The sequence below is a fragment of the Equus caballus genome, chromosome 10, assembly GCF_041296265.1.
Source record: "Equus caballus isolate H_3958 breed thoroughbred chromosome 10, TB-T2T, whole genome shotgun sequence".
Lineage (NCBI taxonomy): Eukaryota > Metazoa > Chordata > Mammalia > Perissodactyla > Equidae > Equus > Equus caballus.
The window spans coordinates 5,917,664-5,945,548 of record NC_091693.1 but is presented as its reverse complement, the minus strand read 5'-3'; the positions used below and the strand labels follow the sequence as shown (position 1 = coordinate 5,945,548).

At 43.7% G+C, this 27,885-nt stretch overlaps 1 long non-coding RNA gene and 1 pseudogene across 1 annotated transcript; one reads left to right on the top strand and one right to left on the bottom strand.

Moving 5' to 3' along the window:
* The first annotated feature begins 1,285 nt into the window (after positions 1 to 1,285).
* On the top strand, positions 1,286 to 2,746 carry LOC100058265 (histo-blood group ABO system transferase pseudogene; annotated as a pseudogene).
* Positions 2,747 to 16,799: 14,053 nt separating this feature from the next.
* On the bottom strand, positions 16,800 to 26,286 carry LOC102149297 (uncharacterized). The gene is made up of 3 exons (XR_002810675.2): positions 26,003 to 26,286; positions 20,372 to 21,054; positions 16,800 to 17,848 (listed from the first exon to the last, which is right to left on the bottom strand). It is a non-coding gene; the product is annotated as an uncharacterized lncRNA (long non-coding RNA).
* Positions 26,287 to 27,885: the final 1,599 nt, after the last annotated feature.

The window sequence follows — 27,885 nt, the reverse complement described above, 5'->3', positions numbered from 1 at the left end:
ACATCCTTATGCCTAACTGGGCAAATGCCACAATCTGGACCACAAAGGCAGGGTGACACTCCCTGAAATGACACTCATCAAAGTGCACTTATCCCTTCCCACTCCAACATTCTCAGAACCTGGGAACATTCCAGAGCCCCCAGAGACCCATCCACTTCTGCTGGGGGCAGGAACAAGGCATCACAGAGCAACACAGGAGCACCAGCCAGCTTCAGGGAGCAGGTAGTGAGAACTCCCTGCCCACTTTGGGGCCTTTTTATAGCTGCTGTCAGTCCCACAGTGGGGTAGGAAGGGTCTGTGCCTCAGGCCTCCTTTTCCAGGAGGCACCTCCAGGCCCCTCCACAGTTTGGAACTGCCTGGGGCTCCAGGGGAAGAGGTATACGTGTTGGAAAGATCACAAGTCCTCAAGTTGACAAAGGGCCCTGGCTCAGCCTCCCTGCCTGTCTTGATGGCTTTGTCTGAGAGTCTCTGACAAGCGAAGCAAGAGGGAAAGAATCACAGGAAGATGATTGGGAAACGGCCTGGGCAAAGGAAACCCCAAAGAATACACAAGGGAAGCAGAGGTCAGGATACAGGGTGGCCAAGAGCCCACTCCAAATATTTACCACTACATTAGTAAATTGATGAGGGGCCTGTCAGTAATATGCTAACATCCCTATGCATAATGGGGCAACCTACTTAGCTGTTTCAGCATTTACCAGCTAGCCATGTGGTCATGGGTCAGTCACCCACCTCTCTGAGCCTGTGTCTCCATCTAGGCCATGAGGATCATGGAACATCCACTCTTCAGCTTTGTTGTGAAGAGTCAGCAATATAATGCACATAAAGTTTACCAGCTTTGTGAGACCTGACACCTGCAAAGTAAATGTTCAGTGGATTTTAACTGATTATTAAGAGAATAAGGGAAATAATCCTTGATCTGTAGATCTTTTGTCCCCTCCACCATGGCTCCCAAATCAGGAATCCTGAAGGATGGCCCACATTAGCCTTGATGGATGTGATCTTGAAGAGAGTCTGATCTTGACCCTATGGGTTTCTCAGGAAACCCGGTGCTTAGCACACTGCTAGTAAGTGTCAAGGGAAGGCCCGAGTACTAGCCCCGAACCACTCGTTAGACTCCCTGGTGGCTGCTGCCCTGCCCTGCTTTCATCACAATCTCTGTCCTTGACCTGTTCAGTGGCCTCCCTCGAACCAGTCCCCTGAGCCCATTTCCAGAGTCCTGACTGCTCTCCTGCAGGCTGGTCCTTCAGTTCTAGCTGTCTGTTGACTAAGGCCTGCACCTCGTTACTCTGACAGCACCACAAACGGAAACTGAATTGATCCAGGTCTGCTTGGATCCTGTCTTTCTCTGCAAGGCACCCCAGAGTGCCCCCGTGCCCAGGTGCCCCCTTCCACCAGGGTCAGGCCTCAGGGAGCCTGGGAGTGGGGGTGTGGGCACTTTAGGGTCAGGGGTTCAGCCTCACCCTGCCTCGAGGAGACTACTGAAGGTGGAGCTAGAAGAGAGGAGTACCCTCATATCCTGGAGGAGACAAGAGGTGGCATCCTTCTGTCATGCAGATATGGCCCAGCTACTGCCAATATTGGCTGGGACACAAAGGTCCTGCTCACTTCGCAGAGTGACCTTTCTTCTCCTAATAGCTCTCGCCTTGGCCTTCTTTGGCTATTGTTACCTGAAACCGAGAGGCCAGAAGCTGGAAAACATCCAGGCTGGGGCAAGCGTGACAGTTAGAGAACGCCATGACCTGCAAGATGTAAATTTACCAAGGATGGTGTATCCCCAGCCACAAGTGCTAACACTCCCTAGGGAAGACGTCCTTCTTGTGACTCCTTGGCTGGCTCCCATCATCTGGGAGGGAACTTTCAATACTGACATCCTGAATGAGTGGTTCCGGCTCCAGAACACCACCACTGGATTGACCGTGTTTGCTGTAAAGAGATATGTTACCTACCTGAAGTGATTCCTGGAGACCGCAGAGAGGCACTTCATGGTAAGTCACAAGGTGAACTACTATATCTTCACTGACCGCCCCGACCATGTTCCTTGCATTCCCCTCCAAAAAGGAAGGCAGATGGTCATCTTCAAATTCCGGAGCTATTCCCACTGGCGGGACATCTCCCTGCACAGCATGGAGGTGATCAGCAATTTTTCTGAGCAGCATTTCCACCGGGAGGTGGATTACCTTGTGTGTGCAGATGTGGACATGAAGTTTACTGAGCACGTGGGCGTGGAGATCTTCACCTCCTTGTTCGGCACCCTCCATCCTGGCTTCTATGGGCTGAGTCGGAACAACTTCCCCTATGAACGGCGGCCTCAGTCATAAGCCCATATTCCTGAAGATGAGGGGGACTTTTATTACGCAGCAGCCTTATTTGGGGGGTCTGTGCCAGAGGTTTACAGGCTCACCAAGGCCTGCCACCAGGCGATGATGGTCGACAAAGACAGTGACATCGAGGCCGTGTGGCTTGAGGAAGAGTCACCTGAACAAATACCTGCTTTACCACAAACCCTCCAAGGTCCTCTCCCCTGAGTACATGTGGAATAAGCACTTACTCTATTATATGTGGGAACGCCAGGAGGTTAACTTGTCCAGAACCATAACCCGGATTAGATTGAACGTCTTGGGGAACAGTTTCCAAGAGTGACAGTGGTGAGCAAAGCTTCCAGGAAGGGTTCAGAGAGGGCGATGCTCAGCTAGCTGAGTCTGCCTCCTGCCATGCTAGCCTTCATTAAAACCAGTGTTAGCAGAAAGGGTATAACTCTGCTTCCTTTTCTGTCCGGTCGCGGCCTAGGTCCGCCTCCCCACACTTAGTCAGGCCCAGCATCCTTCCCACCGCCATCCTCCTGCCACCACCAAACACACACACCTTTAGGCTGGCCCGAATCCTGGGTTCAGGCGCAAGTTCCCAGAGTTGCCACCACCCTTAGCTTCTCACCGTGTGCTCCTGACACCCTCAGGGTGGAGGAGGAGGGCAGTGTCAGCCTGTCCTGACAAAGGAGGGATCAGAGATGAGATCTTTTCCAGAACAAGGAAGGAGGGCTTGGGACACAGGCGCACAAGGGCCTGCCTCAGCCCTCGGCCAGGCCGATGCACAAAAGTCTTCAGCTTTTTTGGGTAATTTTGTATTGAGGTATAATTGACTTATAACATTTATTAGTTTCAGGTGTACAACATAATGATTCAATACTTGTATACATTGGGACATGATCCCCACAATAACTCGAGTTAACATCCGTCACCATACATAGTTACAGAAATATTTTTTAATGATGAGGACTTTTAAGATCTACTCTCTTAGCAACTTTCAAATATGCAACGCAGTATTATTAACTACAGTACCACGCTGTATGTCACATCCCCAGGACTTAAATATTTTATAGCCGGAAGTTCGTACCTTTTGACCCTTTTCACCCATTTTGCCCACTTCCCCATCCCCTCAACACTCCCCCGCCTTGGCACCGACCGATCTGTTCTTTGTATCTGTGAGGCTGTTTTTGTGCTGTTCTTTGTTTGTTTGTCTTGTTTTGTGTTTAAGGTTCCACGTGTAAATGAGATTGTATGGTATTTGTCTTTTCTGTCTGACTTCTTTCACTTAGCATAATGCCCTTCAGGGCCGTTCATGTTGCTGCAAATAGCAAGATTTCATTCTTTTTTAGGGTTGGATAATATTCCAGTGTGTGTGTGTGTGTGTGTGTGCATGTGTACACACCACATTTTCTTTGTCCATTCATCTGTCAATGGACATCTATGTTGTTTGCCTATCTTGGCTGTTGTAAATAAAGCTGCAGTGAACTCCAGGGTGCAGATAGCTTTTTGAGTTAGTGTTTTTGTTTTCTTCAGGTAATACCCAGAAGGAGAATTGCTGGATCACGTGGTAATTCTATTTTTAATTTTTTGAGAAACTTTCATTCTGTTTTCCATAGTAGCTGCACCAATTTACACTCCCACCGACAGTGCACATGGGTTCCCTTTTCTCCACATCCTTGCCGACATTTGCTATGTTTTGTCCTTTTGATAACAGGCATCCTAACAGGCGTGAGCTGATATCTTATTGTGGTTTTGATTTGCGTTTCCCTGGTGATGAGGTGTCGAGCATCTTTTATGTGCCTGTTGACCATCTGTATATCTTCTTTGGAAAAATGTCTGCTCAGATCCTCTGCCCATTTTTTAATTGGATTGGTTTTTTTTTTTTTTTGCTACTGAGTTATATATTTCTCATATATCTTCCCTATATATTTTGACTGTTAACCCCTTATCGGCTATATGATTTGCAAATATTGCTTCCCTATCAGCAGGGAAAAGTCTTCAGCTTTAAGCCAAACTGCTTCCTCTTTCAGAAATTGAAAGCGAGTTGTAGAAGGTAAGAGGTCCCTTTAGTGTGCGGGCGGGGAGGAATGTGATGCTAGGTCGAGGCCCTCTGTCCTGGCACTTGGCTTCTTCATCCCAAAGCATCGTCATCTGTGCACCAGGAGCAAAGCAGGTCCCCCTACTCTTCCCTCCACCTGCCAGCTGATTGCCTTGGTCCCATGTTCAATTTATCAATTTATTTACTTAGGGACTTGCTAGCTCCCTATAAACAGAATAAAAATTCTAGATGATAATAGGAAGTTCCTAATTATCATGTAAACCTGTCTCTTTTACTTAGAAATGATTTTGCTGCCTTTCAGCAAGAGCCTGAATTTTCTTGCCGCTGCTTTCTTTCTCTCATATACAGGAGAGAGAGAGAGAAGTCACCCATTACAATCTTTATTTCTCTTCCATGGTTGGTAAATATTTATAATTTTAGGGCCCTTTTCCAGCTTTTAGTCTCCAATTCTACGTTGCGTGTTTTTCTGTGTCACTGCTGAGCAACCGTTTTTGCATAAAAACAATTTAGGAAGGTATTTTTTCCCTAATGCAAAATTAAAACATCCGCGTGGGGCTCGCAGAGGCCTAACCGCCAGCTGAGGCAGCAGAACAGAACCTGCCGTCCAGGTCTCTCCGTCCCAGTCCGGCTCTCCCCACAGCCCTGCCTTCAGGGTTAGGGGGTCCCAGAGCTGGCCTCACACTGTTCAGCCCCGTCCCACCAGAGGCCTCATGACCGTCTCTGGCCTCTCAACTCAGCTGCAAAGGAACATGGTTGCTGTGCCTGTCGTTTCTGGTTCTCATGTTGGCTTTTAAACATGACATTTCTGTGGTTATTATACAGTGGGACAATCTCCCATTGAAACTCCTCATTTGCTGTTTAAAATGTGAACTCTTATCTGGAATGATCTACTTTTGCTACTTTTCTCATGGGGATGTTTTAATTTTTGAAGGAAGCAGGTCTGACGTTCTGTGTACAATGCCATTGTTCTGTTATGCCAAAGTCATGTTAACATCGCAGGAACAGGAGAGTAGGAGGCTGGCCGAGGGGTTATGGCTGCTCCTCTGAGGAGACTGGGAAGCCCTGCTGTGGGCCCAGGACGCACCCATGAGACACCTCCTGTCCTCCTCGTCTTACTCTGTCCCAGGACACCATCACCACCGGCAGGGAAAAGATCTTCAGAGTAACGAGCAGGTTAAAGCCGCATTTTAATAAAAGGTCCTTTTGAAGCTAAACCCTTTGTGGCGATGAATCTTTGCCTCTGATGTCCTTGCTTCTAACCCAAGATCTCTCTTCCTTCTTTTCCCTACCTAAAGCTGGCACCTGATTCAGTCTTAAAAAACTGATTCTAATCAAACAACAGCAGCTCAGCTCTGTGTGCCCAAGGTCTGTGTGCTGTGCGGGGTGCATGGCAGTCAACCTGGCAGGAGAGGAGACCTTGGGAGGGGGTGAGGAGAAATGACGGGGGTGGTCACTGAGAACACGGGGACTGGAGTCAGACAGAGCCAGCATAAATCGAGGCCTCATCACTGACTAGCTGTATAATCAGAGGCAAGCCATTTTATCTTTCCTCATCTGGATAATGGGGTTGTTTGAGGATTAAGTTAAGTAACTTTTATGTCACCCCAGACTTCACCAGCCCAGGAAGCTAAAAAGTGCGTGAACAGCACAGACAGCCTGTCTCTGACTCTGGCCTTTATCAGAGTTATGGGGTCTCCATCCCCCAAAAGGCCACTCCAGCAATTGAGGTAGGCTCTGGAGATGACCTAGGCGGACGTGTCACAAGTCCTCTCAGTCTGCCGGTGACGTTTGCCATTTTCTGCCATTTCTCTGGGAGGCTGACCTTTCCACGAGGAAGCTTGGTACCACTGCTGCTCTCGGGTTCTGCCACTGGGAGCGGGACGCAACCCCCCGGGCAGTCATGGCCAAAGAGTAAGAGAGGAAGGCAGTGGATGGACGGAGCGCATCTGAGGGAATGCTGGTGTCATGGAATGACACCTAAAGGCCATACATTCTTGCTGGCAGGGTGTGCCACCTGGGGCGAGTTTCCTGACCCTCTGAGCCTGCTTCCAAAAGCTTCAAACCAGAAAATTGTATCTACCAGTAAGATAGTCGTGCAGCTAAAGGCACAGGTCAGATTAGGCAATTTGTGAGGCTAAAAGGCAGGGCTGGGTTAGGCTGGTTTTAGCCGAAATGGAACAACTAGATTTTACCTTCCCTTTCCTAAAAAGGAGAGGAGTGCCAGGGAGCGTGGCCCACAAAAAAAAAAAAAAAAAACAGAAAAGCCAGTAACACGGACTTTTCTTGCCCAGGCTGGCGCAGTAAGCTCACACATGGAGAGCTGGACTTGACGCTTGGAGCTCAGAGGTCCGGCGGTTGAGTCCTGGCCCTTCGCTGACTTATGGGCCATCAAGCGTTTTACTTTACCTGTTTGCCTGTTCTAAACCTTGATTTTACATCTACCAATGCTGGTCCTTCTGCCAGACTTAACATTAAACGTGTAGGTCATACTAACTTTTGTAAAATTTTATTGAGAAGTATAAAAGAAAATTTGAACAAATGAAAGACTGAATCATGGTCTCGAGGTTAACGGACATTGTAGGAATGTCAACTATTCCAAAATTAATCTAAAGTAATCTTTACTCCTATGAAGATCAATCTAAAGGTCGTTCAAAAGAATAAATGCTTGAAATCAGCTGAAAAATTTTAGTGTCTGGGAAGAAGTAAGATTGTGTGGATCAGAAGGGGAGTAGTCAGAACAAGACAAAGTCAAGAGTAGACAATAAAAACATATTCAGTAACCATAATAATAATTATGATAAATATTAAAGAAACAAGTGGTACAATTTTCACCTATCAAATTGGGAAAAATATTTAAAAACTATATTAAGTACAAAATTCCACAAAAGTGTAGAGACCGCCCCATGGTCTCATACACCCTTGTGGACATGAAAATTAGTATAATCATTCTTAAAAGAAATATTTCCAAGGCTGTAAGGTAGATTTTACCCTATGACCAAGGAATTTTTTATAAATAGATAATTTTTAAAATTATTTCATAATTTTATTTCATAAAAATATTTCATAATCTCCAGAAAATAATCTAATGCCCCATAAAATAAAGCCACTTGCAAATAAAACGAGAAGAATGGTGGAATAGATTTGTAATAATTAAAAATAGTGTTTTGGAAGAGCATTTAAAGATGTTAAACATGCATACATAAAATAAAAAGACAAGATATGAACCTTTTTTGTTATGGTAAGTTTTTGAAAAATAGGAATATATATGTATCAAAAAAGGTAAAGAAAGTAGATCAGAAGAAACTTGTGATGTTGTCCTGGGTAATGGACATTTTCTCCCTCCTTTTATTCTTCTGTATCTTCATTTTCTAAAGGAGCTTGTGCTACGTTTTCTCACGGACTGAATTGTATCTTCCCAAAATTTATGTGTTCAAGCCCTAACTCCCAATTTGACTGTATTTGGAGACAGGGCCATTAATGAGGTAATTTAAGGGTTAAATGAGGTGGTAAGGGTGGAGCCCTAACTTAACAGGACTGGTGACCTGATAAAAAGAAGAAGAGACGCTAGGGATGCCCCTGGGCACAGAGGAAAGGCCATGCGAGGACACAGTGAGGAGACGGCCACCTACAAACAAGAAGACAGAGCTCACCGGAAACCAGCCCTGCTGGCACCTCAAGCTGGGTCTTCCAGCCCCCAGAGCCGTAAGATACCAATGGCTGTACAAGCCCCACAGCCTGTAGTACTTTGTTAAAGCAGCTTTCGCAGGCTAATACGAATTTATGCTCTGAGAAAAAGATGGTATGCATGACAGCGGGTAAAAAAAAGTTTCAGTAATGCCTCCTTATGCAGATATTGGGTATTTTCTGTTTGAGATCTTCCAGGTTAATTTAACTGAGACTCTCATTTGAATCAAATGCTAATCTGTTTACAAGTTTCCTGGTTATATTTTTCTCTAAGTTTGCATTTTCTTCTGATACCATTTCACAATTTAACAAATAAATGCCAGACATTGAACAAAGAGAGAGCAAAAAAGGCAATCCTTGGGTTTGGGGTACAGGTGCAAGGGGCATTTAACAACTAAGTTATTTTCAAATCAAGTCATTTTAATAGACTTTTGAATGCCCACTAGTTTCCACGGAACTGTGACCTGGGGTCCTGAAGGAGGCGACCTTCTGGCCTTGGGCTACACCTCAGTGGCCCGGACAATCAGAACCTTTGCAAGGACGTACAACCTGCACATGTTCTGGAGGGAATGGGTCTTTCTTTTCCCTAGGCTCCACGTCAGCTTGCCAGATAGTCCATGCTTTCTTTTCCCCATTTTCTGGTTATTTTTCCTCCCAAGAAATTACAGGCTAGAATTCATTTCGATTTGGGGATCTTCTTTCTCAGATCAGCAAGTTTCCTTTTTTGCCACACTGTGATCTTCAGAGTTCTCAGGGATTAAAGAGCACACGTGTCAAAACAAAAATCCGATGAAAATTACTGATTTTTTTTACCCTTAGTGCCAAGAAAAAGGCCTCAGATGTCAAAGACGTAACAAAAAAATACTTTTTCGTATTTATTTAAACATGTATGTAGGTTTGTATGTGTGTGTACGCCTGTTTGTACATATCTCAACTTACTGCAACACTGCAGCTTTTTTGAAATTCAAAACTCTTCTTTCCCATGAAAACAATGTTATGGTTGAGTTTCCATAAAAGCCTGCTCATATCTGTACTGCGTCTATTTTAAAAATATGTCTTTATAGTTAAACATAGCATACATAAAAAAGAAAGATAATGTACCATGTATATTAACAGTTTAAAGAATAATGAAAACTGAAGAACCATGAATGTGCCATGCAGGTGAGCGTCAGGAACAGAACCCCCCCAGTCTCCTCAGTTACACTCAGTCCCAGTCCACCCTCATGCCACTATCCTGTAGTATTTTTGCTAATCATGCTTGCTTTTAAAAATAGTTTCACCATTGAGGCCAACCCTGTGGAGTAGTGGTTAAGTTCGGCATGCTTCACTTCAGCAGCCTGGGTTCGATTCTCAGGAGGCAGACCTACACTACTCATCAGTGGCCATGCTGTGGTGGCAACCCACATACGAAATAGAGGAAGATTGGCACAGATGTTAGCTCAGGGTGAATCTTCCTCAGCAAAAAAAAAAAAAAAGTTTTCCATGATGGTTTGCTTTCCCAAATATATAATTGTTTAGTTTTATTTGTTTTTCACCTTTATGTAAACAGAATCTTACTATATATATTTACTTGCAACATTTTCCCTTAGTTCAACTTTATGCTTTTATGATGCAACCACATTATTGTGGACACTTGTAATTTATTTGTTTTCACTTACGCGTAGTATTTTTACATTCATAATTTATTTATTCATTTACTATTTTGAAGTTTTTCATATTATGAACAGAGCTGCCTGCCAAACACACTCAGTTTACCCAGGACCTAGACTTGTAGGAGTTAAATTATCAGGACATACAATATGTGCACATTCAACTTTATTGGGTAATGGTGCACAGTTTTATTACCCAACTTTAAAATTTTTGCCAACCTGGTGGATATGAAATAATAACTCAATATGGTTTTAATTTGCATGTCTAGGAATACTAACAAGGTTAGATATCTTTTTATGTTTATTGGCTGTTTGAGTTTCTCTTTCTCTAAAATGCCTAATTGTATATTTTGGACAGATTTCTGTTGGGCTGTGTATCTTTTTCTTATTGATTCATTAGTGCTCCTTACAATAATCCTTTTCAGCTACATGTGATGGAAATATCTTCTGCCAGTTTGTGGTGTGTCTCTTCACTCTCTTTTCAACATCTTTGATGAACAGAGTCCTTGAATTTAATTTATGTGTACTTTCCTTTATGGTTTATGCTCTTTGTCTTTTATTTAGGTAACCCTTTCTTATCTTGAGGTCACAAAATATTTTTGTCTATTTTCTTCTAAAGTTTTACACTTCGTAGTTAAGTACTTCAGACATCTATAATTGAATTCTAAATGTGATCTGAATTTTTTTTTCCCACATGATAAGCAATCAATTATTCCAGCTCAGTTTATTATCTATCTTTTCTCAACTTATCTGCCTAGTCCCCATTGCCACAGATCAGATTTCCATACGGATATGCTATCACTCCCTCTTCTCTCAATTACCTCCTTCTGGAACTCAGGCATTTGTTGGATAATCTATACCTCTTAACTTTAATCTTTTAACTTCCAAACAGCAACCATATTAAAAACAATTTATTTTGTATTATATCTGATAACTCAAGTATCACCAGTTTTAGATGGCCAGATTTTGTGTGTGCATGTGTGTGTGTGTGGTTTTCTCTCAATCATGGTAGCCTGTTTCCTCTTGTTTTGGGGGATTTTTATTTTTTATTGTGAGATCATAATCTTTGGATCTTTCTCTGTGGAATTATTTGAGGCTGGAGTTTAATGGGTCCTTCCAGGAAAGAATTGGCTTTGCATTTGCCAGAGGCCTGACTGCTCTTGTTCTTAACAGAAAGACCAGGGCGAGAGTAGAAAAGGATGGCCTCATACCATATGTCTAATTTTTTTAAAACAATAAATTAAGCCAAAATACTGTCAAATACATTGTGTTCTACCTTTCAATCTTGATAAATGTAACTTGTAATGACAGAATCAATGAATATTTAGAAATCTATAATTTTTATAAGACAAAGTCATCAAAATATCAAATGAGTGAATTTCATTATTATTATGCATGTCAAGTTGTTCTCTTGATGGGCTGGTGAAGCTTAGATTAGTCACAAAAAACTCATTTTTCTACTCTATATTATTTATTTTTCTTGCCAACATTTCAACAAAATTACCTATTATTATGTTATAATCAGGATTTTGCATATAATGTGTTTTATTAACAATAACAATCTAAAGTGTAAGAGTTTATGTATATTTTCATCAAAAATCTAAAGTAAATGTAAAAAGTGAAAATCAAATTGACTTTTTAGATATACTCACAAAAATAGTTATTTTTCTCTTAAAAACTTCAAAATTATCTGTTAAAATTAGACGGCAAAATACAAATTATATTATGATTATCAAATTTTAAACAAAAAATATTTAAATACATCTATATTATAGTTCTCTGAAAGTTAAATATGAAACATTTTCATAAAAATGAAACTATTCACAATGACAGCGTTCTGTGTCCATCTCGTTGCCAATGTGTTGTGTATTGGCTTAATAAGATTTCAAATCTGATTGTTTATGACTTAAGTGCAATTGTTTTAACACACTTGTTTATGACAAAGACAAAATAAAACAAAGTTGTGCTGCTGTAAGAGTGAAATAAGCTGTGTAAGGATGTCACCCCCTCGTCTGTCGTTGTTGACAAGCACTCAGCCCATGAGGAACACTGCTAGGGGCTTAGCAGTAAGGACATGTGGGGAAGCGACTATGGCAAAGGGGCATTGAGACTACAAATAACCAGAGTTTGTGAGGAATATCCAAGAGTGTCAGTCTGAGCAAGGCAACACTCTGCTGAGTTAAGCTCTCCAAAGACCTTGGGGCATTTGCTTCGACCGTGGTAAGGGTCGGTAGTGGTGACAAACTGCTCAGTGGACACATGAAGGCGATCAGCCGGCTGGCCAACACACGCTGTTGTTCCCTAGCGGCATACTCTGGCAACAAGGACTTTTCACTTTGGTTTTGCGCTGGCAGGTGGATGTCAGCTCTCCGTCGGTCAAGCTTTCTCTCCCGAGTGCCCACTCGTATAAAAAGGTACACCTTGAACGAGATTTGGACTTTGTTCCTTTCACCTCCCCTTGCCTGGAACAATAGTGTGATTAATCTATATCATTGGTTTGGAGTATGTTATGTTATTTCTTTATTGGCTTATTAAGAGACATTATCCTGTGTGCTACTGGCTTGTGAAAGTATTATAAATCTCACAGAGAACCTGTGTTAAATAAACCAGCGGCAGAGACAGTCTCAGTCTCTGAGCATAATTTTGCCCCACAAAACAAAACACATTGGAAAGAGTTGGTGCTGTGTTTTATGCATGATCTATCTGGACTTACATATATCAAATAGAAGAGAAATATGAGTTGTTGGATATTTCAAAACATTCTTCACCTGTCATACGCAACTATTATAAATACTGCACTAATTTGTGAACATATACAAAACCATGAATTGAAACATGAAAAGAAGTAATAAAAATAGATGCTGGGCACCATGGGGAAAGGATAATTTCTTGTGCAGAAAACTATTGCACTTATGCTGTCTGAGCGGAAGGATTTGAAAAAAAATAAAGCTTCTGTACTCCATAGCAGTGTCCATCTCAGACACTCGCAGTGGTAAAATCTACAGATATTCCTGAAAGCGGGACACAAATGCCTTTTGTTTCCAGGACATAGAGCAAGAGACATGCAGAAACACTTCCCTAGGACCTGAGTGGTGTTAGACAGGACCGCTGATATTTAGGATTGCGTTTTGCTCTGTGTCCACACTGAGAAACAGACCACAAGTTACAGAAGCGCCCATAGTCCTTTAAAAATTCTTTTGCGTGCATATGTGTGACATGCGGGGACACTACTAACCCAGGACTACTGTAAACAAAACGATTGACTTGGAACTGTTGGATAGTGTGATATCCAGCTCCAAGTCTATGGAGGTGATGGCTTTGGTTAGAAATTCTCAAAGGAGGAATTTCTTTTTGTCCTTTCCACCTGGATCCAAGGCCACCATGTATCTGTATCTTCATCATCATTCTTGTCAGATAGGTTTTGGTTTTTCCAATTTACTTAATGAATGTGTCATCTTTTGGAAATCTCCACTTTAAGTGGGAATTTCCAAGCTGACCAGGCTTATCTCCTACCTCTGCACACATGTCCTGTTAAAAATGAGATTCTGAGCCTGTAGGGATGGATAGACACTCCAGGGTAAAAGCAGATTCAGCTCTCACTTAGCTCCATAGATTTACGTGGTCTCGCCCTTTCTATACTCTGAGGAATTCCTTTCCTTTACTACCAGCTCAGTTACGCATTAAGATGTTCTCTAAACACGGATTGTGTAGCATTTTAGGTGTGTTACAATTGGAGCAGCTCCTAATCTATTGTATTGCTAGAATTAAAGTGGTGTCTAACTCCTTGTAGAGCCCTGGAATATGTGTTATTTCGGCAAATTCCTCCAGCAGCGATGAGGTAGCTGGTGTTGATGCCATCTCATGAATAAGTTGCCAAGGCTCAGATGTTTGGTGACTTCCCACGTCATACGATTTTATGTGGCAAAGGATACTGTTGTACTTAGGATAAAGACCCAAGATAAAATTGAATTAGGACTTAAATTCAGGGGAAAAAGACAAGAGAGAGAGAGAGCAGAGGCTCAGAGGTTACATGCCGAGAGTGTGGTTTAGGATGGGGGAGAATGATCTTTAGAGTCAGACACATCTTGATTTGAATTCAACTCCCATCCCTTAATGGTTGTTAAAGCTTAGAAAGTCATTTAACTTCATTGATCTTCAGCTGTCCTACCCGTAAAATGGGACTAATAACACCTAAGTATGTAAAAGTAAGAAAAACTCAATCATTTAAAACAGGAATTAACTATAGCAATTTTTGTATTCCAATGGAGTGGCAAAGTTTAAAAGTTGGAAATGGAGCCTTATTTTGGAAAAACACCTTTATGATCATGTTTGACTATTAAAGTTGAAACTCTCTTCTTCAACTCCAAGGAATTTTCTGGAAAAAAAAGAAAATATATATACAGAAAGCTGAATTGCTTAGTATAACAGGAAGAGAGGAATTTTGAGTTTCCATGCAAAGTTCTGGAGAGAAGGGTTCCAAGAAGAGACAGGTGCAAGGAGAAGCTGAGGAGAAAGAAGGGTCCCAAGAGTAAAGGACATTGTGGGGGCCAATGGATGGTCATGGCCAGTGAGAAATTCAGGGTGGGAAATGGCTAATAGAATTTTAGGATAGCAAAGTCTTCTATTCAAAGTTTAATTTTTGCCTATGTTGTCCTGTCGTCTCCTACCATTACCTTAAAATTTCAATAAAAGTCTGCTGTCCATATTGGAGTGATGGCAGTGGTTCCTGTGGAAAATGAAGGAATTTGTGCCTTACCAAGCATGGAGAGAAGTGTGTCAGCAAGAGGACATGGCATCCACCACAACTGAAAGCAATACCCAGTCATAACAGTAAAAGTAACAACAATACTTGGCATTTATTGTGTACTAACATTATGCTTTATGCAATGTTCAAAATCTCTTAAAGCAACCCTAGAAAGTAAATGTTATCAATCCCTTACCAAAAAATATTCACTAATGTCCAATAAGTACACGAAAAGTGCTCAGCATTGTTAGTAACGAGGGAAATAAAAAAACCACAGTGAGATACCACTACACGTCACCAGAATAAATTTGAAAAAATCTGCCATTGCAAATGTCAGCAAGGATGTGAAGCACCTGGAATTATTCTACACTACATAGATAGCAGATTTGAATGCAACCAAATAAGTAATCACATTAAATATAATTGGACCAACCACGCCATTTAAAAGGCAGAGTTTCCTTAACTGGATGAGCAAAAGCAAGACCCAACTATATTTGTTTTATATGAGGTTGAAAACAAAATGATGTAACAAGATATACCATGCGAACACTAGGATAACAACGGTGACTAACGTTCCCATTTTGCCAGGAATTGGGAGTTTTTCCAGGATGTGGGACTACAGGGCTGAAAGCGGGACATTTCCTGGCAACCTGGGATGCTGGTCATTCTAAGAATAACAGATACGATGGGGCTAAATTAACATCAGTCAAATCAGATTTCAAGACAAGGATTGTTACTGGCTATACAGAGGGACGTGTTCTAATGACAAAAGGGTCAATTCACTAGGAAGATAAAAATATCTTAAATGTTTATGCACTTAATATCAGAATTTCAAAATATATAAGGCAAAAACTGTCCAAACTAAAGTAGACAGATTACAATAATAGTTTGAGATTTTAACAACCCTCTCACAATATTTATTAGAACAGGTAGACAAAAACAAGTAAGAGCATAGAAGATTTATCTTCATTTAATTGGCAATTATAAAATAAATAAAATAGCAAATATTATAAAATATTGTACACAAAAATAACTGAATACATATTCTTTTTCAACTGTACGTGGAATGTTCATGAAGATAAGCATATACTGGGCAAAAAAAAAAATGTCTTGGCAAATTTTAAGAGAGAGAAATCATGCAGAGTATTTTTACCTGACAGCAATAGAATTAAAGTAGAAATCAAAACCAGTAAGATATCTAGAAAATATTCAAATATGCATAAATAAAACAAACTTCTATTTAACCAATGGGTCAAAGAAGAAATTGGGAAAATTAGAAAACATTTTGAATTTAATGATAACTAAAACACAGCAAATCAAAATTTTTGAGATGTAGCTCAAGCAGTACTTAAGAGAATGTTACAGAGTTAAGTGCTTGTATCAAAAGATAAGATTTTAAAACAAAGATTTAGTTTTCCATCCTAAGATTAGAGAAATAGGAGAGTAAATTAAAACCAAAGTCAGGAGAGATAAAGAAATAGTAGAAGAGTAGAAATAGAAAATGTGTATTAGAGAAAATTAACAAAGCTAAAAGTGGATTTTTAAAAGATTAATAAAACTGATAAACCTCTAGCAAGTTATATCAAGAAATAGAAAGGAAAAAATCAAATGGCCAACATCAGGAATAAAGAGGGGTGCATCACTACAGATCTGACAGATATTAAAAGGACAACAAGTGGCCAAGTGACTCTAAACTCCTTTCCATGATGAAAACTAAAGATCCAGATGGTTTTCCTGGTGAATTCTATCAGACTTGTAAGGACAATATTTTACTAGTGTTATATAAAATCTTTCAGAGAGTAGAGACGGAGGAAATTTTTCCTAACTCATTCTTCTAGGCCAGCATTATCCTAATACCAAACCTAATGACAAAGAAATTCACAGTTCAATATCCCTCATGAACACAGAGATAAAAAATCTTTAACTACATTTTAGGAAATCTAATCCAACCAAATATAAAATGATGATCTAGGAGTACCAATGGGATTTGTCCCAGGCGTGCAAGTTTGGTTTAACACTCAGAAAGCAGTCAAAGTAATTCATCACATTTAGAAAATAAAGGAGAAAAGCCATGTGATTATCTTAAAACTGTGGGCAAAGTAATTGACAAAATTGAACATCCCTTTCAAAAAATAGTAATTAGAGGAAATAGAAAATCTCTTTCAGCAAAATAGTAATTAGAGGAAATTTCCTTCAAGTGATAAAGTGCAACGAACCTTCATTTAATCGCTTGCTGAACACTTTTCCCTTAAGATCAGGAGTGGGAAAAAGACGCCTATTAGCTCTACCTTTTCTCAACATTTTACTGTAATTATAGCAAATATAAAGGTATAAAAAATAAATAAAAGGCTACAGAATAAAAAGGAAGTAAAACTATCTTTATTTGTTGAAAACATGATTGTGTGTTTAGAAAATCCTAAGGAATCTACAAAGAAAATACTAGAAGTAATTACTACAAGTTCTACAGAATGGGTATTACTTCCATTCACTAAAATAACACCTGCTGAATGAATCTTGAAAATAGATTGTTAGAAATATCTTTATATAAAGTGTGCTTAAACACTTCACTACAAAAATGACAAAATCCAGCATACAAGGTTAACATATAAAAATCAGTTGTATTTTCTACCAATGAATAATTGAAAACTAAAATTTAAAAGGTACCATTTGTGATAGCATAGAAGAAATTTAGGAATAGATTAGCAAGTGTTGTCTAACACCACTACAACTACAAAAGAGGTGTTGGCAAATTTTTCTGTAAAGGGCCAGATAATAAATAACACAGATTTTGCAGGTTACATATGGTCTTGTTGCATATTCTCCATTTTTCTTTTTCTTCTTTTTCCTTTTCTTTCTTTTTTTTTTTTTTAACAAACTTTAATAGTTGTTAACACCATCCTCAGCTCATTGGCTTTACAAAAACAGGCTGCGGCACAATCTTGGCCCATGGGCTGTTAATTGTCAATCCCTACAGCAAAGTGTTTTCTGAGAGAAAATCTGAAAGTCCTAAATATAAGGAAATATGTACCATTTTGATGGAATGGAAAATTTAAGATTGGAAAGTTGTTAATTTCGATCAGGGTCCTTAAAGTGGATCCATGGAATTATTACAACATACGCTGGTGTCCTTGGGACATAAGACTTTTCAGCCAGGGTGGATCCTGCACCTGGGGGAAGAAAGCTCACAGACAGCTGTGTGGTTTTGCTGCGTGGCTCCCTTAGTGAAGAAATGCCTGAAGGGGTGATGCTGACAATTGGTGTTGTGTCCTCCTTTCCAGAGCTCCCAGAAGATTCCGAGGATACCGGAGCCCAGCGTGGCCTGTGGGTGCCTTAGGAGTTGAACCAATCCAGACCTGCTAGTAGGCAGTGCGTGTGCTCGTTGTAGGTGCCCATGGTGCTAAGTCCCCTGAGGACAATAAAAAGGGTCAACCATGATGCCTGCATGGTGAGGAGGCACCAGAGTCGGGTGGTTAATGCATGAGCTCTGGAATCAGATGGACTGGGTTCAAATCCTGGCCTCTCCACTACCATGTGGGCCACCTGAGGAGGGTTCGAAGAGTTAAATGCTGTTTGTAATTTGTAAAATTTGTAGAAACAAGTGAAGAGAACCTGCCTCCCTGGAAAGGGTATTGTGGGGTGCAGCATCCGGGCAGGTCAGGGCACCGCAGCTCCACCTCAGAAAATTCTGGAGACACTGGGGACTTGTGCCTTTCCAGGGAGGCCACTGAGAGCACGCCTGCTCCTGGACTTGGAGCTGTGACAGAGAGGTCTTTGAAGGAGGTGATGTCTGGTAGCCCTGAGCTACTAGCACGAGAAGGGGAGTGAGTGGGGGTAAACTGATGCGTCTGAGGTGGCTGCCTGAATGGAAGTGTCTGGAGTAAGTCGCACCCGCGCTGCTCTGTCCGTCTTCCCTGCCTTAGTACACAGCCTCCCGTCGCCATCCTGAGACATCTGGGCACACTAGTGACGGCACAAACAGAGTTGGCTCCTGTTGCCCCAAGCCCCTGTCTCTTACCCTGACTCCCCCGCGCAAGCCCCCACCCTGGCAGGACCTAGGCTGCTCTGGCACTAGCAGGCTCTGTCTTACCCTGACCCCAGGGAAAAGGGCTGGGAAACTCATAGACACTGGTTGCTGTCCCTGGGTCAGGTTCTGAGGAACCTACACACCTGGAGACCTAGGGGCTGACAGTTATGCAGGCTCCTGGAATCTACAGTCCTGAATAGTCCTTCATACGGTGGGGCGTGTCTGATGCCAAACAATTGCCAAGGGCTGTCTCTAAGTGCTAGACAATTCTGCTGGGGCTGGGCAGCTCAGCTTCATCCTTTGCCCTTTCATACCTTTTCTTCATTGCTCTTTGCGGGCATGCCCCCTCCCTCTGTCACTCATTCTGATGCTGTGTCACAAGCATCAGGCTGAACAGTGCATGGTTCACCTGGGAGGAGCAGGTAGGTAGGAGAGCTCTCCAAATTGTGCACCACACTCCCAGGACCCAGCAGTGCACAAACCGCCCTTCATGGGCAACTTCCTTAGCAAGTGTCTCTTCTGCCCAGCCCCCATGCCAGGCCAGCCATCGCCCTCCCTGTTCCCCCTGCCTGGTCTGTTCCCCCTTCTGGCAGCGCCTGTGCCTCTCCTCACCCTAGCCCCGGGAGGTTCTCCCCAGACCCAGAGCCTTTACCCACCTCAGTTTTATATCACCCCCAAGAGCCCTATCCTATCTGATAGGCTCAGCACTCATCTCTGAGGTCCTTCCCTTGGTGTCCTGGTGGGCCCCTCAGAATGATGATTCTGTATCCTTGCACTTCAAAGATGTGCCACTCAGGAAAAGCACAGATCCCCTCTCCAAGGCCAAAGCGACTCTCCTCCCTTTGCTCCCTGAGCACAAGGTCGCATATAAGAGGCCTGGGCCATCCAGTCTGTTCCCAGATCCTTGCTTAAAAGAGATTGAGATGGTGGCCCTAGGAGCTCACAGAAAAGGGACAGCATAGCAGGAGTAGGATCAAACAGTGACAAAAGGCAGGGATCTCAGAGCGGGGCCCCCACAGCAGTGGGAGCGCACCATCAGCATGTAGGCCCCTTTGGGTAGCATAGCTTTGGGGTCATTGTGTCTGTCCCAAAGCCCAGTTCCATGTCTGGGGCACCCAGCTTTGGAGAAAGGCTGAGGAGAACACTACAGGTCATGTTTGGGGATACTTTGACCTGAGCACCAGGATGCTGTCAGCCTACAGCACCCTTGTTGCAATTAGAAAGTCCAGTTGTGTGGAGTGGAAACCTGTTCTGCAAGACCTTTCCTTCCTGCCTGCAGTCAGAGCACCTGAGGCCCGCCCAGCCAAAGCGCGCCTGTTCCTATTGAAGGAGACGGCACCACTGAGAATAAATGCGTGCGGGGAGGCACTTCTTAGATCTTATGCGTGCGGTGCTGCTGGAGCGTATCAGTGCAGGGGAAGGAGCCAGCACATCACTGTGCTGGAGATGCTTCTGTTCCCGCCTACGGTCAGACTACCTGGGACACACCTGACCAGAAGACGTCTGCAGCATTGAAGTTTCCAACACCACACCTGTGCCTGTTCCCACCTGCAGTCAGAGAACCTGGGTTCTATTTGTTGGAAGCACACGTGTGTAGTGAGAAGGGACAGCAGCATAACTGTGATGGAGGATGATCAAACAGTGATCAAAGGCAGGACTCTCAGAGAAGGGGCCCCCACAGCAGTGGGAGTACACCAACAGCTCCGAGGCCCCTTTGGGTAGCGGCAGCTTTGAGGCCATTATGCCTGTCCCCAAACCCAATTCCACGTCTGAGGCACCTAGTTCTCTTCCTGCATATGGACAGAGAACTTGGGGCCCACCTGGCTGATAAACACTTCTGTTCCAGCCTTCTCTCAGACACCTAGGGGAGCACAGCTGTTACTGTCGGAGGGGCTGGCACCACACCTGTGAATCCAGTCAGAGCACGAGGGACCTTCCAGTCCAGGGCACTGGTGCACCGCCAGGTGCAGTGGGAGGAGACGGCACCATTCCTGTGTTTGGGGCTATTTCTGTTCCCACCATCATTCGGAGCACCTGGGGTGTTTGTGGCCAGAGCCAGAAGGGACACTGTACGTTTTTAGGAAGATACTTCTGTTCTAGCCTTCAGTCAGACACCTGGGGCCTAGCCAGCCAGGATACCGCCTGCTGGCTTTGTAGGAGCCAAATCCACTGAGAAAATACCTGCGATTCAGGCACACTTTGCTCCTGCCTCTGGTTAGAGTAACTGCCTCTGTGGTGGACCTGGCCAACAGCAGCCTCTTTTTTAAGGCACTCTCCTCACCTGCCCAGATGCAAGTGGTAAATCGCCAGTTCATTCATTTTCTTCTAGTGAAAGAGGCAGGAACTCAACGGCCCAGATGCAAAAGTTTCCTCTAGACATGGTGGCAGATGGCCAGTGTCTCCCACGAGTGAACTTCACTCTGCTAGGAAGAGGCTCAGCCCATTCCAGTTACGTCACACAAACTTAACCTCTTTTTCTTCCTATAGCAAGCAGAGGCCCCACACCTCAAGGTCCTTTTGTACATGCCATAGGAGATGGGTTAAGATGAGGCTGGTCAGAGGCCGATACACTGGCTTGGGAAGTTCCGCTGTGGAGAGAAGAGAGAGATCTGTAAGTACCAACCACACCACGCTCTAGTTTCGACTACCAGCCTGGAAGACCCAAGCTCGGGACCAGTCTTCCTCTAGCGTTGGGACTGGTAGGACCTCCCCTCCCCCTGCTGCCTACAGCTGCCCCTCTCCCCTTACCCAGTGTCTTCATGGTCCTTTCACTTTCTTTGCCAGGTTAACTATATAAAGCCTTCTTCATGTTAATTCGTCCCCTGCTCGCACGTCTTTGTTCTCTGACTAATCTGTGAAGAATTGACTTGTGTGAGTGGCAACAGGTTGAGCCAGACAACTTTTCAAAGTTTCACAGGACTCAGTAAATAGGACACGTACGTAGCCACACTCTGCAACTCCACGTGCTGACTTCGTTCGGAGGTCTGCAAGGGACGGCGGCCCAGGAGGCAGAGATGGGGTGACTCACTCTTGCTTCTGCCCTGTGTTTCCCCCACCGTCTGACCTCACTGTAGGCCACATCATCCCTGCTGTGTGCAAAGACAATTTTAGTCTTTTTTAAATGTGTGAATATCTCTTTTGGATCTTTTTCTTTAAATTAGACTTAGGCCAGGCATTCTACTACAGTCACACATTCCCAATGACTTTTTTGCAGGAGTAGAAAAACCCATGCTAGAATTCCTATGGAATCTCAAGGGACCTGAGTAGCCAAAACAATCTTGAAAAACAAGAAGAAAGTTTGAGAGCCACACTTGCTGATTTCAAAACTTACTACAAAGAGAAATTAATCAAAACAGCATGCTACTGGCATAAAGACAGACATGCAGACCAGTAGAATAGAAGAGAGAGCCCAGACATACGCCCTCACTTGTAGGGTCAAGTGATCTTTGACAATGGTGCCAAGACCATTCAATGGGGAAAAGGACAGTCCTTTCAACAAATGGTGCTGATAGAGCTGGATATCCACCTGCAAGAAATGAAGTGAGACCCTTACCTTATACCATATACAAAAACTAACGAAAAAAAGGGGTTAACAACCTAGAACAGAAGTATCTTCCTAAAAACGTACAGTGTCCCTTCTGGCTCTGGCCACAAACACCCCAGGTGCTCCGAATGATGGTGGGAACAGAAATAGCCCCAAACACAGGGCTCAAAGTATACAGCTCTTAGAAGGACACATGGGAAAAGCTTTCTGATATTGGATTTGGGAATAATTTATTAGATATGACACCAAAAATACAAACAAAAAAAGAAAAAATAGATAAACTAGACTTCACACCAAAATTTAAAACTTCTGTACATACACTATCAAGAGAATGAAAAGGCAACTCTAGAGCAGGAGAAAATATTCGCAAGCCATATATCTAATAACGGATCAATATCCAAAATGTATAAAGAACTCCTACAATTCAACCACAAAAAAAAAATAAACCAACTGAAAAATGGGCATTGAACAGACATTCTCCAAAGACAATATACAAATTACAAGCACATGAAAAGATGTTCAGCATCACTTATCATAGGGAAATTCAAACTGAATCCTAAACAAGACACCATTTCACATCTATTAGAGTGACTGTTAGCAACGAAAGAGAACATAACAAATGTCAGCAAGGATGTGGAGAAATTGGAGTGCTTGTTCATTGCTTGTTTGAGTGACAAATCATGCAGCTGAGGGGAAAGCATTACGGCAGTTTCTCAAAAATTTACACATAGAATTACCTTATGATTCAGCAATTCCACTCCTAGGTATATACTCAAAATAATTTAAAGCAGAGACTCAGCTATTTGTCCACCCATGTTCACAGTGGCATTATTCACAATAGCCAAAAAGACATTCACAACCCAAGTGTCCATCGACAGATGAACAGATAAACAAAATGTCATATATACATGCAATGGAATATTATTCAGCCTTAAAAAGAAATAAATTCTGATCCATGCTCCATCCTAAATAAACCTGCAAAACATTATGTCAAGTGAAATACGCCAGGCACGGAAGGACAAATATTGTATGATTCCACTTCCACGAGGTTCCTGGAATAGGCCGATCCATATAGACAGTAAGTAGAATAGAGGCTCCCAGGGGCTGAGGGGAGTTATTGTTCAATGGGTACAGAGTTTTGGTTTGGGAGGAGGAAAAAGTTCCAGAGATGGAGACTGGTGATGGTGACACAACAATGTGAATGTACCTAATGCCACTTAAAAATTATGAAAGTGATGAATTTTATGTTACGTATATGTTACTACAATAAAAAAAAATACACTAAGTGAAAGAATCCAACCACAAAGGACCACAAATTCTATGATTCCATTTACATGAAACCTCCAGATAGGCAAGTCCAGAGATTTTCCACGCAGAATGTAGATTAGCGTTTGCCCGGGACAAGGGGACACAGGGGCATTGGGAGGTGATAGCTAAGGGGCGCAGGGTTTCTTTCTGGGGTGATGAAAATGTTCTAAAATGGACTGTGGTGGTTTTTGCACATATTTGTGGATATACTAATAGCCCTTGAATTCTACACTTTAATGGGTGAATTGTATGGTATGTGAATTATAGCTCAAAAAAGTGATTATGAAAAAATCAATGTAATTCATCATATTCAGAAAATAAAGGAGTAAAGCCAAGTGATTATCTCAATAGCTGTGGACAAATTAATTGACGAAATTTAATGTTCCTTCCAAAAAAATCTTTTAACAAAGTGGAAATTAGAGGGAATTTCTTTTATGTGGTAATGTGCACATCAAAAACAAAACTTCAGTTAGCGGCACACTGAACACTTTTCTCCGAAGATCAGGAACTGGAAAATGATGTCCATTGTCTGTACATGTACTCCACATTTTACTGGAGGTTGTAGCAAATGTAGAATGCAAGAAAAAGAAATAAAAGACACAAATTAAAAAGTAAGAAGTAAAATTTCCTTAAATGCATACAAATCATGATTGTGTTTGTAGAAAATCCTGTAGAGCCTAGAAAGATGCCGCAAGAAGAAAGGTGTGAATTTAGCAACTGCTGCTATATAAGGTCGATATATATATATAAAGCAATTGTTTTTTTCTGAATACTACCATATGCCAAGACGTGTGTAACTCTGTGTGTGTGTGTGTGTGTGTGTGCATGTGTGTGTGTCCGATAGTGGAGTGGAAAGTTAGTATTGGTAAGCTGTCAGTTTCAGCCAGGACTCTGACGGCTGGTCTATGAAATTATCACGAGACGTCAGTGCCCTTGGGGCACGAGGCTTTCCGGCCAGGGTGGCTGCTGCACCCACCTGCTGTGCATCACAGACAGTGCGGTTGGCCTCAAGGCTCAATTAGAAGAGAAAGGCCTGATGGTGTATGCTGACAATTGTTGGTCCCTGCAAATGTCAAGGTAAGAAAGAGAATTAAAGGGCATCCAGATTAAAACAGAAAAGTTAAAGCAGCTTTGCTCATATCAACACGATTCATGTAAAACATTACCGTGTATATAGAAAATCCTAAGGAATCGCTGAAGAAGCTACCAGAAATCAAAAGTGAATTTACTAAGGTGTCAGTATACAAGTCAATCTGTTTTTTTAATGTATTTTCGGTATAGTACCAATGTTCAATTGAAAGCTAAAATTGAAAAGATATATTTTGCAATAGCATTTACAAAAACCATAAAAAACTTAGAAATAAATTAGCAAAAGCTGCACAAGATGTATACACAGAAAACTACACAGCGGCTGGAAACTTTCTCTTAAAGGGCCAGATAGTAAATATTATAGGCTTTGTGAGTTACCTATGGTCTCTTTCAAATATTCTTCTTTGTTTTTATTTTTAAAAACCTCTTTAAAAATGTTAACACCATACTTCGTCACTGGCCTTATAAAAACAACTGGGGCCAAATTTAGCCTATAGGCCATAGTTTGTGGACCCTCCTACAAAACATCGCTGAGAAAAAATTTTAAAAGACCTAAATATATGGAGATACATATCCTGCTACTGTACTGGAAAAGTTAATATTGATAAATTGTACATTTTGGCCAGGACCCTGAAAGCTGGTCTTTGGAATTACTACAAGAGATGTTGGTGCCCTTGGGGCAGAAAGCGTTTAGGCCAGGATGACCCTGTGCCCACCTGTCCTTGGCCCTGGGAGAAGACAAGTCACAGAGAGCTTCACGGTTTGCTGCAAGGCTCAATTAGAAAAGAAATCCCTACGGAGCTGTTCTGACAACAGCAGCCCCTGCTCTGCATCTCCTAGGAGACCGAGGCCCATCGTGGCCAGTGGTGACACCTGAGTTGAACCGAATGAGAAAGACCTCCCAGCAGGCAGTGTGTGTGCTCACTGTAGGTGCCCATGGTGCTAAGTACCCCGAGGACCATAAAAATGGTCATCCGTGATGCCTGCATGCTGAGGAGGCACCATCGTGTGCTGGTTCAACGCACCATCTACAGAATCAAATCCTGGCAGGGCCACTCCACCTGTGTGAGCTGAGGACGGTTCTCAAACTCAAATGCTGTTTTACCAAATTTGTAAAAATAGGTGAAGAAAACCTGCCTGCCAGGAAGGGACGATGTGGGGCGCAGCATCCGGGCACGTCAGGACGCAGGTTCCTCCCCTCAGAAACCTTGACGGCCCAGCTAGGGATGCTCCAGGCTCTCAGCCCTCCAGGCCGGCCTCAGAGAAAGCGCCTGACTCCAACACTTGGAGAGGCGCTTACAGAGCATCCTGGAGGAGGTGGTGTCAGGTGTCCTGAGCACGGAGCTGCCTGCATGGGGGGAGGGGAGCAGGAGCGAGACCCGGAGGGTAAACTGTCATCATTGGCAACTGCCTAAAAGGAAGAGGCCCCAGCTTCTTGCACCCCATGCTGCTCTGGTGTCTCCTCACCTTAGCACCTGCCCTGTGCAGCCTCCCTGGCTCCCTGGTACACCAGTCACCTCGGGAGACAGCGCAGCCCTCTCCCCCTCCGCATCCGGTCCCTCCTACCCAGCCCCCCCAGTGAGCCTGATCCCCACCTGGAGCTGGGCTGCTCCTCTGACTCTGAGCAGGTTCTTCCCTCCGGTGACCCCGGGGAAGTAGCTGCAGGATGCTTGGACACTGATCGCAGAAGCTACTGTCCCCGGGCCAGGCGCTGCAGGGTCGAGCAGCCGCAGACCCAAAGAGTCCCTACATTGTGGGGGGCACATATGAGGGTGAGCCCCCGCAATACTTCACATCTGCGCGGAGTCCCGGGGAGGTCGAGGCCACCTGGGGTTGGGCCGTTGGACCTCTCCCTTTGCCCTTTGTCGCTACTTCCTCCTGCCCTAGGCTCGCGCGCCCTGTCTCTGTCACCCGTTCCAACGGTGTCTCACCACAGCCGGCTGGACGGTGTGTGCCTAGCGCGGAGAGCTGGCAGCCAGGAGACCTCCCCGAGGGTCCCAGTCCTCTCCAAGGATCCCACAGCGCGCAAACTGCTCCTCGGGGGCACGTTCCTCAACAAGCCTCGCACCCGCCCGCCCCGCTCCGTTCCTGTCTGGTCTAAATAACCCTCCCGGCCTGGTTCGGGCTGTTTACTGCAGTCGCGGGTCCTTATCGCCCCTATTTTACACTGCGGCTAAGAGGCTAAGCTAAGGTCTGGTCTGGCAGGCCCAGTGCTCCTCTCTGTGAGTCCTTGCCTTGGTGCGGTGTGTGTGTGTCTGACCTTCGGGTCTCAGAAGCCATTGCTGTCTGCTTGCTCTTCCAAGTTGCTCCTCTCCTCAGGAACGGGCACAATTCCTCCTCCAGGATGCAAAATGACTCTCTTCCGTTTGGCGCTTGAGCAGGCAGCCTCCTCTCCGAGGCCTGGGCCATCCCGTCGCCACTAGATCTTTGCCTAAAGGGGACACACCTGAAGATCCTACAAAAGGAAGAGCAGAGAAGAGGAGAAAAATAGCACAGGATGGACCGTCAGAGAAGTGCTCCTCGCTGGCCCCCATAGCAGTGAGAGGGGGCCTTCAGCAGGTAGGGCCCTGGACCCCGCAGGGGTGGTGCGGCCCTCACTTCCTTCCGGCGCAGTCCTGGGCCTCCAAGGGAAACCTCCATTCCCAGCTCCCAGGAGACACCTTGAATAAGAAAGTGAAAACATCTTCTGAGCCCATTTATAACCGAGCAAAAAGGGGCTCCTGCTCGATGCAGCCTGGTGCCAATCAATTGCAAATAAGCCAGTGGTTGAGGAAAGAATTTATCTGATTAGCTAAGAATAATCGGAAGATGGTGTACTGGTGTCCTGAAGAAGCATGCTCAAATCATACAGAATCTTGAGGCAGTTATATAGGGGAAACCGACAGTGAAGGAGGGGGTTTGTGGGTGTTGACCATCCCGTGTGACGAACTTCAAGGCGCCACATTCTTTCTTTCTTCTGTCATTTGTGATGGGTACCAATGCAGGATTTTTCTTCCTGGAAGTCGTCATGTTCCTGAGGAACTCAGAGAACAGTTATTGTCTTACCACGGCTGGGAAATAGACATAAGCAAGAGTCATAGAACCATCAGATCATGTATTCTGCAAAAGTGAGAGGTGCTTAATCACCTAGGCTACATGCAGGCGAGAACATATTCACAGAGACTAGTGAGGCAGGGCTGTAATTCAATATTGCTTCCTTTCCCTAAGCTGGCTGCCCTCATGCTGACTTAAGATCTAGCTGTTACACATTCACCAAAGGCCATGTCATCCCCAGCTCTTAAAGCCCTCCTGGAGGCCGCCCCTCTCTGTGGAGGACTGACCTGAATGTAGGGGGCTGTGTGGCCCATTCTCAACCTACCCCTGCTGCCAAAGAGGCGGACAAAGCAAAAGCTGGACGAAGGCCATCCACCCAGCTCTCCAGCCTCACTGAAGTCAGAGGGGACACAGGGAACAAAGCTTCAGATACTCCGTCAAGAAG